Below are 19983 nucleotides of genomic sequence, written 5' to 3'. Positions count from 1 at the left end.
AGAAGAAGGAGAAGGAGAAGGATGAGAAGAAGGAGAAGGAGAAGGATGAGAAGAAGGAGAAGGATGAGAAGAAGGAGAAGGATGAGAAGAAGGATGAGAAGAAGAAGGATGAGAAGAAGGACAGTTCTGTGACAGTTTCTGTCTATTTCTGACAGTTCTGGGACATTCACTCCATACAGCTGTTTCAACCGCTGTATGGAGGGAATGTCATGGAACTGTCAGAAATAGACTATTAATGACAGTTCTGGGACTGTCCTTCCATGCAGCGGTTGAAACATTGTATGTATTTGTTTCCATAAATGGATCCATTTATGGAAACAAATAGATACAATGTTTCAACCGCTGTATGGAAGGACAGTCCCAGAACTGTCATTAATAGTCTATTTCTGACAGTTCTATGACATTCCCTCCATACAGCGGTTGAAACAGCTGTATGGAGTGAATGTCCCAGAACTGTCAGAAATAGACTATTTATGACAGTTCTGGGACTGTCCTTCCATACAGCGGTTGAAACATTGTATCTATTTTTTTCCATAAATGACATTCTGCAAATACACTTAGAGGAGCGCTGCAGATACACTTTTTGCCGGCTTGGAATTAATCTTATTTTCATCCTACTTCTTCTTCTTCATCCTCATCCTCATAAGAAGAAAAAGAAGAAGTAGGATGAAAATAAGAATAATTCCAAGCCGGCAAAAAGTGTATCTGCAGCGCTCCTCTAAGTGTATCTGCAGAATGTCATTTATGGAAAAAAATAGATACAATGTTTCAACCGCTGTATGGAGTGAATGTCCCAGAACTGTCATAAATAGTCTATTTCTGACAGTTCTGGGACAATCACTCCATACAGCTGTTTCAACCGCTGTATGGAGGGAATGTCATGGAACTGTCAGAAATAGACTATTAATGACAGTTCTGGGACTGTCCTTCCATACAGCGGTTGAAACATTGTATGTATTTGTTTCCATAAATGGATCCATTTATGGAAACAAATACATACAATGTTTCAACCGCTGTATGGAAGGACAGTCCCAGAACTGTCAGAAATAGTCTATTTCTGACAGTTCTGGGACATTCACTCCATACAGCTGTTTCAACCGCTGTATGGAGGGAATGTCATAGAACTGTCAGAAATAGACTATTTATGACAGTTCTGGGACTGTCCTTCCATACAGCGGTTGAAACATTGTATGTATTTGTTTCCATAAATGGATCCATTTATGGAAACAAATACATACAATGTTTCAACCGCTGTATGGAAGGACAGTCCCAGAACTGTCATAAATAGTCTATTTCTGACAGTTCTATGACATTCCCTCCATACAGCGGTTGAAACAGCTGTATGGAGTGAATGTCCCAGAACTGTCAGAAATAGACTATTTATGACAGTTCTGGGACATTCACTCCATACAGCGGTTGAAACATTGTATCTATTTTTTTCCATAAATGACATTCTGCAGATACACTTAGAGGAGCGCTGCAGATACACTTTTTGCCGGCTTGGAATTATTCTTATTTTCATCCTACTTCTTCTTTTTCTTCTTATGAGGATGAGGATGAAGAAGAAGAAGTAGGATGAAAATAAGATTAATTCCAAGCCGGCAAAAAGTGTATCTGCAGCGCTCCTCTAAGTGTATTTGCAGAATGTCATTTATGGAAAAAAATAGATACAATGTTTCAACTGCTGTATGGAAGGACAGTCCCAGAACTGTCATAAATAGTCTATTTCTGACAGTTCTGGGACATTCACTCCATACAGCTGTTTCAACCGCTGTATGGAGGGAATGTCATAGAACTGTCAGAAATAGACTATTAATGACAGTTCTGGGACTGTCCTTCCATACAGCGGTTGAAACATTGTATGTATTTGTTTCCATAAATGGATCCATTTATGGAAACAAATACATACAATGTTTCAACCGCTGTATGGAAGGACAGTCCCAGAACTGTCATTAATAGTCTATTTCTGACAGTTCCATGACATTCCCTCCATACAGCGGTTGAAACAGCTGTATGGAGTGAATGTCCCAGAACTGTCAGAAATAGACTATTTCTGACAGTTCTGGGACAATCACTCCATACAGCTGTTTCAACCGCTGTATGGAGGGAATGTCATAGAACTGTCAGAAATAGACTATTAATGACAGTTCTGGGACTGTCCTTCCATACAGCGGTTGAAACATTGTATGTATTTGTTTCCATAAATGGATCCATTTATGGAAACAAATACATACAATGTTTCAACCGCTGTATGGAAGGACAGTCCCAGAACTGTCATTAATAGTCTATTTCTGACAGTTCCATGACATTCCCTCCATACAGCGGTTGAAACAGCTGTATGGAGTGAATGTCCCAGAACTGTCAGAAATAGACTATTTCTGACAGTTCTGGGACAATCACTCCATACAGCTGTTTCAACCGCTGTATGGAGGGAATGTCATGGAACTGTCAGAAATAGACTATTAATGACAGTTCTGGGACTGTCCTTCCATACAGCGGTTGAAACATTGTATGTATTTGTTTCCATAAATGGATCCATTTATGGAAACAAATACATACAATGTTTCAACCGCTGTATGGAAGGACAGTCCCAGAACTGTCATAAATAGTCTATTTCTGACAGTTCTGGGACATTCACTCCATACAGCTGTTTCAACCGCTGTATGGAGGGAATGTCATAGAACTGTCAGAAATAGACTATTAATGACAGTTCTGGGACTGTCCTTCCATACAGCGGTTGAAACATTGTATCTATTTGTTTCCATAAATGGATCCATTTATGGAAACAAATACATACAATGTTTCAACCGCTGCATGGAAGGACAGTCCCAGAACTGTCATTAATAGTCTATTTCTGACAGTTCCATGACATTCCCTCCATACAGCGGTTGAAACAGCTGTATGGAGTGAATGTCCCAGAACTGTCAGAAATAGACTATTTATGACAGTTCTGGGACATTCACTCCATACAGCGGTTGAAACATTGTATCTATTTTTTTCCATAAATGACATTCTGCAGATACACTTAGAGGAGCGCTGCAGATACAATTTTTGCCGGCTTGGAATTATTCTTATTTTCATCCTACTTCTTCTTTTTCTTCTTATGAGGATGAGGATGAAGAAGAAGAAGTAGGATGAAAATAAGATTAATTCCAAGCCGGCAAAAAGTGTATCTGCAGCGCTCCTCTAAGTGTATTTGCAGAATGTCATTTATGGAAAAAAATAGATACAATGTTTCAACCGCTGTATGGAAGGACAGTCCCAGAACTGTCATAAATAGTCTATTTCTGACAGTTCTGGGACATTCACTCCATACAGCTGTTTCAACCGCTGTATGGAGGGAATGCCATAGAACTGTCAGAAATAGACTATTAATGACAGTTCTGGGACTGTCCTTCCATACAGCGGTTGAAACATTGTATGTATTTGTTTCCATAAATGGATCCATTTATGGAAACAAATACATACAATGTTTCAACCGCTGTATGGAAGGACAGTCCCAGAACTGTCATTAATAGTCTATTTCTGACAGTTCCATGACATTCCCTCCATACAGCGGTTGAAACAGCTGTATGGAGTGAATGTCCCAGAACTGTCAGAAATAGACTATTTCTGACAGTTCTGGGACAATCACTCCATACAGCTGTTTCAACCGCTGTATGGAGGGAATGTCATGGAACTGTCAGAAATAGACTATTAATGACAGTTCTGGGACTGTCCTTCCATACAGCGGTTGAAACATTGTATGTATTTGTTTCCATAAATGGATCCATTTATGGAAACAAATACATACAATGTTTCAACCGCTGTATGGAAGGACAGTCCCAGAACTGTCATAAATAGTCTATTTCTGACAGTTCTGGGACATTCACTCCATACAGCTGTTTCAACCGCTGTATGGAGGGAATGTCATAGAACTGTCAGAAATAGACTATTAATGACAGTTCTGGGACTGTCCTTCCATACAGCGGTTGAAACATTGTATCTATTTGTTTCCATAAATGGATCCATTTATGGAAACAAATACATACAATGTTTCAACCGCTGCATGGAAGGACAGTCCCAGAACTGTCATTAATAGTCTATTTCTGACAGTTCCATGACATTCCCTCCATACAGCGGTTGAAACAGCTGTATGGAGTGAATGTCCCAGAACTGTCAGAAATAGACTATTTTTGACAGTTCTGGGACATTCACTCTATACAGCGGTTGAAACATTGTATCTATTTTTTTCCATAAATGACATTCTGCAGATACACTTAGAGGAGCGCTGCAGATACACTTTTTGCCGGCTTGGAATTATTCTTATTTTCATCCTACTTCTTTTTCTTCTTATGAGGATGAGGATGAAGAAGAAGAAGTAGGATGAAAATAAGATTAATTCCAAGCCGGCAAAAAGTGTATCTGCAGCGCTCCTCTAAGTGTATTTGCAGAATGTCATTTATGGAAAAAAATAGATACAATGTTTCAACCGCTGTATGGAAGGACAGTCCCAGAACTGTCATAAATAGTCTATTTCCGACAGTTCTGGGACATTCACTCCATACAGCTGTTTCAACCGCTGTATGGAGGGAATGTCATAGAACTGTCAGAAATAGACTATTAATGACAGTTCTGGGACTGTCCTTCCATACAGCGGTTGAAACATTGTATGTATTTGTTTCCATAAATGGATCCATTTATGGAAACAAATACATACAATGTTTCAACCGCTGTATGGAAGGACAGTCCCAGAACTGTCATTAATAGTCTATTTCTGACAGTTCCATGACATTCCCTCCATACAGCGGTTGAAACAGCTGTATGGAGTGATTGTCCCAGAACTGTCATTAATAGTCTATTTCTGACAGTTCTATGACATTCCCTCCATACAGCGGTTGAAACAGCTGTATGGAGTGAATGTCCCAGAACTGTCGGAAATAGACTATTTATGACAGTTCTGGGACTGTCCTTCCATACAGCGGTTGAAACATTGTATCTATTTTTTTCCATAAATGACATTCTGCAAATACACTTAGAGGAGCGCTGCAGATACACTTTTTGCCGGCTTGGAATTAATCTTATTTTCATCCTACTTCTTCTTCTTCATCCTCATCCTCATAAGAAGAAAAAGAAGAAGTAGGATGAAAATAAGAATAATTCCAAGCCGGCAAAAAGTGTATCTGCAGCGCTCCTCTAAGTGTATCTGCAGAATGTCATTTATGGAAAAAAATAGATACAATGTTTCAACCGCTGTATGGAGTGAATGTCCCAGAACTGTCATAAATAGTCTATTTCTGACAGTTCTGGGACATTCACTCCATACAGCTGTTTCAACCGCTGTATGGAGGGAATGTCATAGAACTGTCAGAAATAGACTATTTATGACAGTTCTGGGACTGTCCTTCCATACAGCGGTTGAAACATTGTATGTATTTGTTTCCATAAATGGATCCATTTATGGAAACAAATACATACAATGTTTCAACCGCTGTATGGAAGGACAGTCCCAGAACTGTCATTAATAGTCTATTTCTGACAGTTCCATGACATTCCCTCCATACAGCGGTTTCCGGCAAAAAGTGTATGTGCAGAGTTCCTCTATTCTGCAGATACACTTAGAGGAGCTCTGCAGATACACTTAGAGGAGCTCTGCACATACACTTTTTGCCGGTTTGGAATTATTCTTATTTTCATCCTACTTCTTCTTCTTCTTCTTCTTCATCCTCATCCTCATCCTCTTCTTCTTCTTCTGAGGATGAGGATGAGGATGAGGATGAAGAAGAAGAAGAAGAAGAAGTAGGATGAAAATAAGATTAATTCCAAGCCGGCAAAAAGTGTATGTGCAGAGCTCCTCTAAGTGTATCTGCAGAATAGAGGAACTCTGCACATACACTTTTTGCCGGCTTGCAATTATTCTTATTTTCATCCTACTTCTTCTTCATCCTCTTCTTCTTCTTCTGAGGATGAGGATAAAGAAGAAGAAGAAGAAGTAGGATGAAAATAAGATTAATTCCAAACAGGCAAAAAGTGTATGTGCAGAGCTCCTCTAAGTGTATCTGCAGAATAGAGGAACTCTGCACATACACTTTTTGCCGGCTTGGAATTATTCTTATTTTCATCCTACTGCTTCTTCTTCTTCTTCATCCTCATCCTCATCCTCAGAAGAAGAGGATGAGGATGAGGATGAAGAAGAAGAAGAAGAAGAAGTAGGATGAAAAGAAGAATAATTCCAAGCCGGCAAAAAGTGTATGTGCAGAGTTCCTCTATTTCTGACAGTTCTCTCACAGCTTCTTCACATGTACAGCGGTTGAAACATCTGTATCCTAAATGGAAACTAATAGATACAATGTTTCAACCGCTAAACATGTGTTCCTTCTGTCAGAGAACTGTCAGAAATAGCGGAGCTCACTGCTTGGACACTTTTGCCGGCTGATCGGGAAATGTTCGATTCGCGCACCCGAAGTAGGCAAAATTTCGGTTTCGCCGCGAATCGAATATTTCCTGAAATTCGACTCGAATTCCGGTTCGCCTGGTTCGATTCGCTCATCTCTAGTGGCAACCTTAAAAATTATCTACATGTCTATAACCACGAACCATGAACATTTGGGGCAACTACACATTTGCTAAATTATCAATATTTTCATAGAAAACTCAGCTTGACATTGGTAAAATGTAAATGCACTTATTTAAAGAACCTCTTTGACATATGTTTCTCACGCATTGAATTCAATACCATTGTTTGCTTAACTCTTTTGCTGCCACAGCCAAATTTCTATTTTTTTGCACACATTTGAAAAATAATTTTAGGCCTGAAGATTAAAACCCCCATACATTATATTATTTCTGAAAGCAGACATGCTAGATAATTAGTGGTAAATTCAATATTTTATTCCACATAATATTAGCACACCAGTTTAGAAAATACAACATTTCAGTAAAAAATAAAGTTATATTTAATTTATATTTCTAATTAATTTATTACAATAATAAATGAAATTTAAGATGCATAAACACAATATATTGCCGATTCTTTTGACAAAATATAAAAGATAAGGTTGTACCAAGTAAATAGATACCCAACATGTCAAGCCTTAAAATAGCTTCTGCCAGCAAAACGACAAAAAATGTTGTTATTCTATATTTTCTATTATTAACACTTTAAAAGCATCAGTTTTGAGTTAACCATGAATAGTCAGCCTAGAATTATTGCTGTCACTGCGACATGAACCCCCATTAACCCTCCCTGTGCATTTACCTTTGTATGTGGGTGTAGGGGGGCACAAACATTTTGAGGAGAGGGGTTAGGTGTTTGGGTGTAACTTTGATTTTTTACATTTTTTAATTTTTTTTTACTAAACTTTTTTTTTATCACAGTCACGTATGCAATGTTGTGTTTGGTGACAAGTTCTCTTAATGATATTTCAGGGGTTTAAAAGGCCCCTGATGTCTCACTTGTCCTTTAATGGAATTAATGCAGTGACACCAGGACCTGGAAGTGACAGTTTACATGTTGCATCTGGGTCAGTAGCAGGGAGGGGAGATCAGCGAATAGACATTTGCTGATCTGTCTCACCTCTAACTGGCAACATCCATCATGCATGATGGTGGCGTGTCCAGGGAAACGCAGTAACGGGAAGCGATCCACACACTCCATAGCCACTGCATCCCTTTTATCTAACAGCTGACAGTTGACTTGTCAGATTTAAACACACTCCCGCTGGCTGCAGCCACCAGGAGTGCTTGTAAAAGACCTCACTGCCATTTACATACTACATACATTGGTGGCAGTAAAAAGATTAAAACACTATGGGGCTGATTGACTATCAGACTGACAAAAAGGTGCCTCAATGAAAAAACAGTTTTCCAGAGGCCCAGTAGCACAATCATGAGACACAACCCAATGATAAATGTAAAAGTGTTAAAATTATATGTGGAAGCTATTATAATTGTGCATGTAGCATGACGTTACTCATCAAATATCTTATCATGGCAGAGCTCAAAATTTCAAGTCCTGAGCTACTAGCCAGGCCTTAAGAGTTACTCGCCACTTCCCCAACCACTCCCCTGCCCCACTATGAACCACATAAAACGCTGTTCTATGTTTTATGCAGTTCACATGAACGTAGTGCGAATTTGGTGCAGTGCTGGAAATGCACAGAAACCTGTGTGAATTCCACCCGCATCAGTGTGAATTCTGCACGGCATCAGTGTGAACTGGGTCTAGGCCTGGTTCACACTGATATGGTGAAGAATTTGCAGATTTCTGTGCATTTCCAGCACTGCATCAAATTCGCACTCCGTTCATGTGAACCGCTGTAAGTGTCTATGTTAGGTTAACAACACCCCAAAATTGGTTCTCAAAATGCAATGTGAATTGCAGAATCAGATCGCATGAGTGTTCACACCCATGGGATCCGATTCTGGTGTGGTAAAAAAAAAAAAAGTTTCCTGCACCATTTTGGTGCGGATGTGGTGCAATTTGTGCCATACAAAATGAATAGGCTCAAATCACACTGCTGAAAAAAATTGCACGTAATTTGCACAGGAATGCAGTACGATCCTTGAATCACATGCGATGTGCCGAATCATGTCAGTGTGAACCAGTCTGGGACTTAATGCAGGACACCATGTTGAGTCCAAGAAGTAGAGAGAGAGGGAGAGAGCGAGGAGAGAGAGGGAGAGAGAGGGAGGGATGGAGAGAGAGAGGGGGAGAGAGAGGGAGAGAGAGGGAGAGAGGGGGGGGAGAGGGGGGGGAGGGAGAGGGGGAGAGAGGGAGAGGGAAAGAGAGAGGGAGAGATAGGGAGAGAGAAAGAGAGAGGGGGAGAGGGGGGGAGAGAGAGGGGGAGGGAGAGGGAGAGAGGGTGAGGGAGAGAGAGTGAGGGGGAGAAGGAGATAGAGAGAGGGAGAGGGGGGGGGTGGAGGGAGAGAGGAGAGAGAGAGATGGAGGGAGAGAGAGGGATATACAGAGGGAAAGAGGGGGAAAGAGAGAGGGGGGGAGGGGGGAGAGGGAGCAGGAAAGGGGGAGAGAGATAGAGAGTTCCTAACAAGAACAGTCTCTCTCTCACACAAAGTTAGTGACACTGAACAAAAGACAACATCCGCTCTCCTAAGCAGAATGTGTGATCTCAGTGCCTTAGGGAAAGATGGTTTATATTGCTCCTGCTGTCCCCTAATGTTTTCCCTACTGTGGTCCTCATTTAATCCTCCCCACCTCCTGATCTGCACCTATGTTGTGTGTGCCAAGGGTGTTGTTCACTGCCTGACCTGTATAGCTGGTCCTGTGTCCCATTCACTGACACTACTGGCTGCCCCAGGTCCCTGTCTCATGCTGCACATCCGGCTGCCAGCTGTGTGTCCCGTGCAGGGGCGGACTGACCATTTGGAAACTTGGGCACTGCCCGAGGGCCCGGGGTCAGTAGGGGGCCCCATGAGATGCCCCTGGTACCTTTTTCATAGGCTTTTTTGAGTTTGGGCAAGGACACAGGGGCCCCATGATCCCCTATTGCCCGGGGGCCCCATGAGTTGTCAGTCCGCCCCTGATCCCATGTCTCTCCCCTCCTGCTCTCGCTTCTGCTGGGGCTGCAGATTCAAGATACTAAAAGCAGGCTGGGCTGAGGGATGGAGCGGATTCCCACCAGGTAGATGTTGACACTGTTGTCCCCGTGGGAGAGCACTCTGATACCGCAAGGAGTGCCCACGCAGCCGGAGCTGTAAGCACAGAGCTCTTGGCAGCATTGGAAAGGCTGAGGGAGGGGAAGAGGAGTTTTGGAGAAGAACAAAGGGCTATAGGAGAGAGGGTAAGGTACTGGAGGTATGGTGAGATGGAAGGGGCGAATGCTGCAGTATACCGGGACATGGAGCGCTGTGGTCTGTCTGCACAGGCAGAGGGGGCATTTCACTGGCCCCCCTATCCTGGCACTGGCTCTGCCTATAGCCTGGGACACACTCGCCCCCACGTTCTTTCCACTTGCTAGATGTTAGCAGGCGAGTGGAAATTCTGAGACCTGATCATGACATATGTACTGTATGTGTTGATCCTCTGCCAAGAATGTTGGCTAATTGGAGTGAATCTCTTCTATGCCTTGCTTGTGTTATATTTTCAAAGTGACTGCTTTTTACATACAATATCACAACTTTTCCTTCGTTGGCAGGGTAAAACATACTTCATGTCTCTTGTATAGTTTTCAAATGGCATTCACAGATCATGTGACATGTGACTAGCAACACTCTCTGGCACATTTGTTTTCAAATTAGCCTTGATTAAATTAGAACTATAGGCAAAACTTTTTTTTTATATTTGGATGGTTACAACCTTTGTCAGTTTTTTTGCTTTTTGTGTCCCATTGGGGAGATTTACCTTCACTTCCTGTCCTATAGCAAAAATAAGAAGTGTGAGGAAATCCCTTGGGGCCCTAGGTTACCAGAACTACCCTGCTGGCAGATTGGACCATGGTAAACAGGACAAATAGAGAGGGTGAATCTCCCTAATGGGGGCACAAACTATAATAATAATCTCACAAGAGTTTTAACCCCTCTCCACTCTATCCAAAACTAAACAAAGTTTTGCCTTTAATTATACTTTAAATCCAATCAGTCTAACATTATCCCCATTGAAGTCTAAGACCAAATTATGCCCATTGACATTACAACTCTAGGGATGCCCCATGCTGTGTTTATATTTCTGTAATATCAATAATGTGTCCTTTATCAGCAATAATGTGTTTTTTCATTTAGCCTGGGTTCACACTTCTCCGGTGTGGCATATCTCATGTGATTCACAGAGGAACCACACCGCATTCCTGTGCAAATCACATACAAACTCTGTGAAGTGCGATTTGAGCCATACATTTTGCATGGCTCAAATCACACTGCATCCGCACCAAAAAGTTGTAGGACCCTTTTTTTGGTCTGCACTAAAATTGGATCGCATGGGTATTCACACCCATGTGATTCTGCACATCTCACCGTGTTTTGTGAACCAATGCCGGGGTGTTGTTAACGTAACATACACACCCACAGCGGTTCGCATGAATGGGGTGCGATTCTGATGCGGTGCAAAATTCGCACAGAAACCGGTGCAAATTCCGCACCATATCAGTGTGAACCCAGGCTCAAAGGACTTTTGGAATGTCTTTGTGTTTCTTTATATTAAACACATTCTTGAAATGAGTTATAAGTGGTACTTATATATTTGTACTCATTACAATAGGAGTGTGGAATGTCAGTGCCCCCTTTATTTTTTCTTAGCCACCCAGGCTTCATACCTGGATAAGAGTCTGGTGCTAATTTTAAAGGAAAACTCATCTTTTGAGAAAATTAATACTAAAGGCTTTCATAGAGCTGTAGTGGGCCTTGCTGTGTATTTGAGGATAATGTGTATTGTATGTGTTTTGTGTGAAGAGTATATTGCAGATACATAAACAATCCTGCCCCTGTATATAATTTAACAGTGAACTCCCACACAAAATCTAACAAATTTTAGAGAAAGCTATAGAATTGTATAGATAGATATAGCCTACATATTATATACAGTAGCTGGCAGGGGCGGACTGACAACTCATTGGGCCCCCGGGCAATAGGGGATCATGGGGCCCCCGTGTCCTTGCCCACACCCAAAAACCCTATAAAAAGGTACCAGGGGCATCTAATGGGGCCCCCTACTGACCCCGGGCCCTTGGGCATTGCCCGAGTGCTCAAATGGTCAGTCCGCCCCTGGTAGCTGGTGGATCTTTTTAAGCTTCAGGCACCCTCCAAATGTGAATCTGACCTGCTCTGATGATTTAATGACAGTTTTTCACATCTTCAAAATGTTTTATTTTTTTTTGTGAATTAGTGAGCCAATGGTGCTTTTCCAATAGCTGAAGTAAATCAGTCCCAATACCACCATGAAGGTGATGCATGTTTTTTTTCCTTAATCTTTAAAGTAAACTTGTCATGAGAGGGATATATGGGCTGCGATTGCTGACCTCTTTCAGAGAATACAAATTGCCTGATTTAAAAATTATTTGATATTATTTGTCCAGTCAGTTAGAACATGTATGCATATAATCACATTACACAGTGACAGGGGTCATTAACTAAAAAAAAGAAAACAGCCCTGCAAAAGAATAATATACTTATATATAATTACCACAGTCTGTGCCTTAAAATGCCACTGCTTCAGTGCCGCTGCTGGTACTCCACACTTTCATTGAACAGATGCTTCCCTACTGTGCATAGTTGTGTCTCCCTCTGGCTTGTACATCTCTACAGGACATAAGAGCTGGAAAGAAGTACCATTAACTTCAGTGATATTGGGGGGAAGATATTCAACCCATTTGACCAGTTAAATACCTGCAGCAGTTGGAGCTACAAAAAATGGTCTACAATGAAAAGCTTTGTGTTCTGCGGGCCCTGACACCTTCCCCAGAATTCATGACTCAGGTGAATAGGATCTATAGAACAAATATTCTGCAATATAGTTCATGTATATCATAATCCTGCTTTTATTATACTTTACTAGTATGTTTATATCACTACAAATTGTAGTAAATTGTAAATATTTGGGTAGTGGGAGATCAAACACCTAGCATACGTTTTTTTTTTTTACCTTAATGTAGGTAATGCATTACGGTAAAAAACCTTGTGATTTTAGAGCCACTTTAATCCAATGTAATCCCACCCAATGTATTCCAGTGTAGTAAGAATGTATTGGTATGTGGTTTATTTTCTGCATCATTAATTTTCTATCTTTTTCTCAACTATATTTTGGAACACCATAGCTTTTTCACCTTTGGAACCCTATTCATTTGGAAGAAGGTCATTGTATCTAGTACAGTAGTATATACATTAGCTTTTAACAGCAATCTTGACTACTAATTATACTGTAGTTAATATTATTTAGCAGAAAACATGTTTTCTATCCAAGTAATTCAAAGCTTGGCAGCTCTCCGAAACCTAATTCTCCCTCCCCTACCGAGTTGATGGACTGATTATTTGTTTACACAAGATGAAAGAGTCAATAAGTGAGTTTTTCAAATCTGTGTACAGGGACATTTGTCTTTTAGATAGGAAGTTGCATGCCTGCAGCAAAACACAGTGTGACTGTTTGGAAAAATACCATTTGCTTTAAATATGCTGCTGAGAGTGTGCACTTAACTAGCAGTACAAATTGAAGAAATCATTATTTTATATTGTATTTCATATTAACAAAACTTTCTTTACAAACTTTCTTTATGTTAAGATTGTAACAACTACAACCTGAGTTTTCCATCATCACCCCAGCTTTCTGTGAGTCATTTAGATAAGACAGATAGACATCCCTTGCCTAGCTGATTTTCACATAATTGAATGTACACATCTTCATAGGTAGTGCACTTTCCACTCTAAAACTGGATAAATCTACTTATGGGAATATGTTTTTCAGTGTAAAAGTACACATAGCACATCCTAAACTATCATTACAAATGACATCATACTGTCATTTTTGGATCACTAACTACATGAACTTAAAGAAGAATTAAAAAAAATGTAACATTGTATGCAACAGCTGTTTCTAAATCAGACACTACTGTCATAACTGCAGAGTCCATAGCAGCCAATTTTAGCCCCTGAAACTAGAGTCTCTGGGCTAGGAAACTGTGGCACAAAGAGGGAAGTCTAGGAGCAATGACTGAAAGCGCTATCCCGGGTGTAATTAGACAGTCCAAATAGCAGCAAGAGGTTAAGCATTTAGCATGCTCAAAGTTCCCCAAGGTATAAAGCCCATAAACAGGGGCGGACTGACAACTCATAGGGCCCCCGGGCAATAGGGGATCATGGGCCCCTGTATCCTTGCCGAAACTCAAAAAAGCCTATGAAAAAGGTACCAGGGGCATCTCATGGGGTCCCCTACTGACCCCGGGGCCTCGGGCAGTGCCCGAGTTTCCAAATGGTCAGTCCGCCCCTGCCCATAAGGCATAGCCAGCAAGAGAAATCAGCATATCTGGCCTATATGGAAGAAAAATATATTTGAAATATATTTTAAACATATTCTTCCCAAATAAATTGCTATATATTTGAAATACTACAATTTTGCCCATATTCAATATAATTAAAAAAAAAAATCTATCTATGTCTATATCTATCTATCTATCTATCTATCTATCTATCTATCTATCTATCTATCTATCTATATATATACACTGTATGTTGAAATGCATTTTTAGTATAAAATATATGAAAAATATTTTTAAAGATATATTTCAAATATACTGTATGTCTTTAAAAATAGAAGTCTACATTTTTGGAATGCCTTAATAAATATATGTAGAAATACATGTTAAAATTACTTTTTTTTTTCATATATTTTGTAATATATAAAAAGCACATTTCAACATGCAGTGTGTGTGTATATATATATATATATATATATATATATATATATATATATATATATACATACACACACTGCATGTTGAAATGCGTTTTTAATATATTACAAAATATATGCAAAATATTTTAAACATATTTTTTAAAATATATTCTTCAGATTTTTTTTAACATATAAAAAAATAATTTTAACATATATTTTTACATATATTTGTAAATGCATTCCAAAAAATTAAACACAGGTACTGTATATATTACTGCCAGTGCTGGGATATTCTGTATAGATGGAGCAGCTGTATATCAACTACCCTATTTAAACCATAAACCTTAGATTATACAGCACTGATCTGTTTAGTATTCTTTTTACAAGCCAGGTGAATAGAAATAAAAATAAAAATAAATAAGCAAATAACCAAACAAATTACTATACATGCACATCTATAAGTGCCACATATATAAAGTGTTCATGTGCCAAAAGAAAATGTCTCTTAATCCTTCATAATATAATCCAATGTGGCATTAAAGTGCTATTGTGCCTTGCAACAAGTCTTCAATAAAGGTGCTGCTTGTGATCCACCACCGCCACACCAGAGAACTCACCAACTCAATTTGACACCCCACTACAGGTAAGTCTTATAGGATTGTTTTAAACAGGGAACACATAGAAATCATAACACCAGGTTAGAGTTTCTTTGACCTTGTTAGCGACAACATTTTTAATATGATCTTGAAGAGAGTGTAATTATACAGCTTTCTTTCTTCATACACCAGTTTTGATTTTTGATTTTTGCTTTTATCTTATACAGTATATTATACTATATATGTTATTGCTACTATGTATATAATAGCTCTTTAATCTGATGTGGTCCCTTCTTTTACTGTAACCTCTTTAAAGGTTCCTTCAGTCATATGTGTGGGATGGCTAATTTAAGGTAATGTGTTTTCTATGTAACTTTTTGATAGAGTTCTATTTTTCACATTTACCTTTCTAGTCTTAGGAGCTCTGTTAAAAAAAAAAAACATGCTGTTTGCAGAGATCAGTAGCGCTAGCTTGGACAACCTCCTAAAAGTGAATCAGATGAGTAACTCATCATCTTCCTCCACTTTTCTGTATTTTACATTTATTGGGGAATTAAGAATTATTATTTTTTGCCAATTCTGTTTTGCATCCTTACATTTTCACCTGTCCTATGGCATACTTCAGTTTTTAACTCTCAAACATGACTTGTTAAGCACATTCAGTGTGCTGTTGATTCCATATTTTTTCCCATTTGCTTTCACACTTATCTTTTCTTTTTTTCATCTGTCCACTGCAATATGATGGCATTTCCACAACTAATACATTGGCATGCCGTATGTCCTATAAAAACTATCCTTGTTTTTCAGTTACTTAACTTTTAAAATGCTTCAATGATGTTTAGGATATGTATTAGTAAATATTGTTTTTTATTATATATCATATGGTACCTATATTGCGATATTTATGGTGGAATTCCAGGATAAAACTATTTAATCTTAAAACTACTCCCACCCCTTTCTAACATATATATTAATTACTCTGTAAAAGAAAGATGCATATAATTACCTATTCTTAGGCTGCTTTTGTATGGTCATGTGATCTGGCTCCCCTCTACCAGCTGCAGGAGAGAGGAGGTGCACTGACAATGGATAGCCTATAGTAAACATATGCGTGTTGACATGACACAGGCATTCCAGTCATTGTGGACCACTCTCTAATCTCCCATGTAGCTGGTGGTGGTTGACACATGGGGGGGATCATCTGACTAGACCGGAACGTCCTAAGAAAAGGTAAGTATATGCATCTTTCTTCTAGAGGGTAGTTAGCATAGGTGTTAGAAGGGGAGTTGCACTGGGGTTCCACTCAATCTCGGACCATCAGAGAATGGCTCACATGCATACGCAGACTGGCTGAAAGAAGAACTTTCAAAACTTTCTAAATAGCTCAGGATTCCCCTGCCAAATTTGCAACTAAATGGGCATGCTGGTCACACTTCCAGACAATTGAAGAGTTCACTTTTCTGACTAACAAGTTCTCCTCCTAATTACTGCATTACTATGCATCTGTGGAACTCCTCTCATTTACCCGTATTACACGGCTTTCGACACCGACAGATCTGCTTGGACATGAGGAGTCTAACCAACTAGGCCCCTTTTACTTCACCCCACGGCGTTTACCAATGTAGATATGGAGGGAATGCTGTATCCCCATCTTGCCCAACGGGAGGAGTAAGAGACAGATGTCACCACCTCCTGACACCTTCCCTTTATCCAATAGTCCCTATCCCCCGACAACCCCCTCACCCCCCCTTTTTTTTCTTTTCTCTCAACTTTTCTCTCCTCTCTCATGCTATGCTCCAGCAATTACTCATATTCACTTGCTCCCTTACAATGCACCCCCTTCTCAAGGGTTAGTGTCCCTAGTTGCTAGGGACCAATATGACTATGATTGACCTAGAGTCATAACACGAGCTAACATACCTCAGTTCCAGGGGTGGACTGACAACTCATGGGGCCCCCGGGCAATAGGGGATCATGGGGCCCCTGTGTCCTTGCCCAAACTCAAAAAAGCCTATGAAAAAGGTACCAGGGGCATCTCATGGGGCCTCCTACTGACCCCGGGCCCTCGGGCAGTGCCCGAGTTTCCAAATGGTCAGTCCGCCCCTGCTCAGTTCACTCGATCCCCATGCATACTCCAAAATACCCCATTTATCTATGAACCCCCCCACCGGTTCACTACATATAAATGTATGATGTTGCGATACTTCTCTATATCCCCATTCATATGGGCCCTCTCCTCTTCCTCTCCCTTCTAGGCTCACGTCTTCCTCTTATTTTTCCCAGTTTTCTTACGGGGTCTGCCCCACCAGTTTTTATGTGTTTGTGCTGAATGTTGCGATTTACTTTTGATACACTCTCATTGTATATGCTAGATGTTCCTAGCAATATATTGATCAGATGTAAACCCCCCCCCAAAAAAGGGAAAAAAGGGGAGTTGGATTAGTTTTAAGTTTAGATAGTTCTATCCCAGAATTCTACCCTCTCATATGATATAAATATGTTGTTGTGATCAACAAGTACTATATATTTTGCTACTATATGTTACATGTGGTGTGTTTAAATGTGCTTACATTAAAACTAAAACTTTTAGAAATAAACTAGTTGAGATTAGGCTTCTACAAAAATCTCAATATAAAGTAATACATTATCCTATGCGCACACTTACTGTAGCTATGAAAGCTATATAGTTGCCCCCTTATTTAAGCTTTGCTCACATGGTGAGGGCTGTGTTTGCCTGCATGGGGATACACATGTGTTCCATGCATCTACATACAATCAGTACCATTCACTAAAATTGGGAGACAGCGGATACATGGACACTGCTTCTCCAAATTTGACAGCTGGAATGCATGGGTGGGTGCGAGTGCACTGCCCCAAATGCATGCTGTCTTTATTTAGGATGCACCGGCGCTAGCATGGCTGTCAAATTGGGAGCAGTGGATGTGTCCGTGCAGCTGCTGCATCCCAATTGACATGAATAGGCCTGCCTGTATGGAGATGAACTGAACACCCATGCATCCCTGTGTGGGCAACCACAACCCTCATATGAGCATACACTATAGTACACTTGTGTGAACCTTGTGTGAGGCCTTAGAGAAACGTACTAATTATGCAGATAAATCTAAAGCTTTGTTCATACCAGGTGTGTTAAGCTGCTTTGATCAGCACTGATCAATACAGAATAAGCACAAGATCAGATCGAAAATAGTTGTTTTCTATGTGCCATGTATACACCATGCATGTGCGGCTGTGTGTACTGTGTAAAAATGTAGCATTTTTACATTTTTATGCAAAGCAACACATTGCAGTGCAGAGGTGAATAAAAACTCATTATGTTGCATTTAAAAAAAAAAAAAAAAAATGAAAAGACTAAACAGTGCAATGTGTTGTATGCACAACATGATGGAAATGCATAACAGAGCCCTCTAGTTAACAGTTAAACACATTTGCTGTCAGAGCCAATCACTTGAAGTGTACACATTCTCAAATAAAACTCACCATTTATAGGATTTTTAGCAATAATAAAATTCTTCTTCATTTAATCACTTCCCGTCCAGCCCATGTATATAAACAGCCAGACGGGAGCAGTGCAGGAGCGGGTGGCCGTTTATAAACATCCTCCCCACTCCCAGCCTGTGCGCGCTCCCTGGGAGCGCGCAGCACCGCGATACGGTGCCTGCTGTGTCTGTGTCTCGAAACACCGATCGCTGTACGGGACCTCTGTGTGAGGTCCCAATCATGTGATCACATTGGCCAATCAGTGATCACAGGAACAGTAGTAAACAAGATGTCACTCATTTTTTGAGTTTGGGCAAGGACACAGGGGCCCCATGATCCCCTATTGCCCGGGGGCCCCATGAATTGTCAGTCCGCCCCTGTCACAGAAGTCACATGGTACAAGGCTATTCACAACAGCCTTGTACCATGTGACAAGCTGTGACCATTCACAGCTCACACAGTATTTCTCAATGGCTGTAAGAATGCAGCCAGAGAGAAAGAGAAATTATTGCTTTTACAGGCTTTATGGGTGTAAAAGCAATCAGTGTAAAACAAAATAAAAAATCTTCATCACTCCCCACAAGTAGTGCAGTGTCCTAATAGTGACACTGTGATACTTGTGGGGGGTGATTAAGATTTTAGGGTGACGGTATGTTAAAAAAAAGCATAAATAGTAAAATAAAATAATAACATAAAAATGTAAAAAAAATGTTTGAAAAATTATAATTTTTGGTTATAAACTAATTTGGATTATTTTGTTTACTAAAAAGATAGATGAATACCCTTTGGCCAAGATTTATGAAGAAATATTATTTAGTTGCAAAATTGTATAAGAAAAACACTTTTTTTTCAAAATGTTTGGACTTTTTCATTTATATAGCAAAAAAAAAAATAATCCCAGTGGTGAATAAATACCACCAAAATAAAGTTTTAGCTCAAAGAAATGCTAAAAAAGTAACATGGGTACAGTGTTGCATGACCGTGCAATTGTCAATCAAAGTGTGATAGCGCTGAAAGCTGAAAATTGGCCTGGACAGAAAGTGGGTAAAAGTGTCCAGACTTGAAGTGGTTAAGTCCATAAATTAACATAGGCATAAACGTGTCCTAGCATAACGACTTCACTCAAAGTCGAATTTTGAGGGTAGAATCAATAACATGTTATGGTCCATGAGGCTGGCCAGGGTAATCCACATAAGTTCATGGTATTTTGTTTATGGACTGTAATATAGGAGAATTTTATAGAGTTGGTAAGTTTTCCTTAAAAGCGTGAAGGCTTCATATGATTGACTCCCATAGACAGAGGTTTTCAACTATTGACTGAAAATTCACTAAAGTATAGTTAAATATAACAATCAACCAACTAATAAGAAAGATTCTGTTATTATTTGCTGCATTGGTCTGTACTGGAGATGTGAAGCCTGGCTCATGCACTAAGTTTTTTTTTTTTTTTTCAACCCAACAAGCTGAACAAAAAAAAAAACTAAAGCGATGTTAGTACAGTGATCTCCCCACTGTGCCTTTGTGTTCTGACAGGGGGATCCCCCCACCAGAACATATTAATCAGTGCTCGCAGAC

Source organism: Staurois parvus, unplaced genomic scaffold, assembly GCF_062004578.1.
Source record: "Staurois parvus isolate SC_StPar_1 unplaced genomic scaffold, SC_StPar_1.0 ptg000019l, whole genome shotgun sequence".
NCBI classification, from domain to species: domain Eukaryota; kingdom Metazoa; phylum Chordata; class Amphibia; order Anura; family Ranidae; genus Staurois; species Staurois parvus.
Note: the sequence above shows the minus strand (reverse complement) of the source record.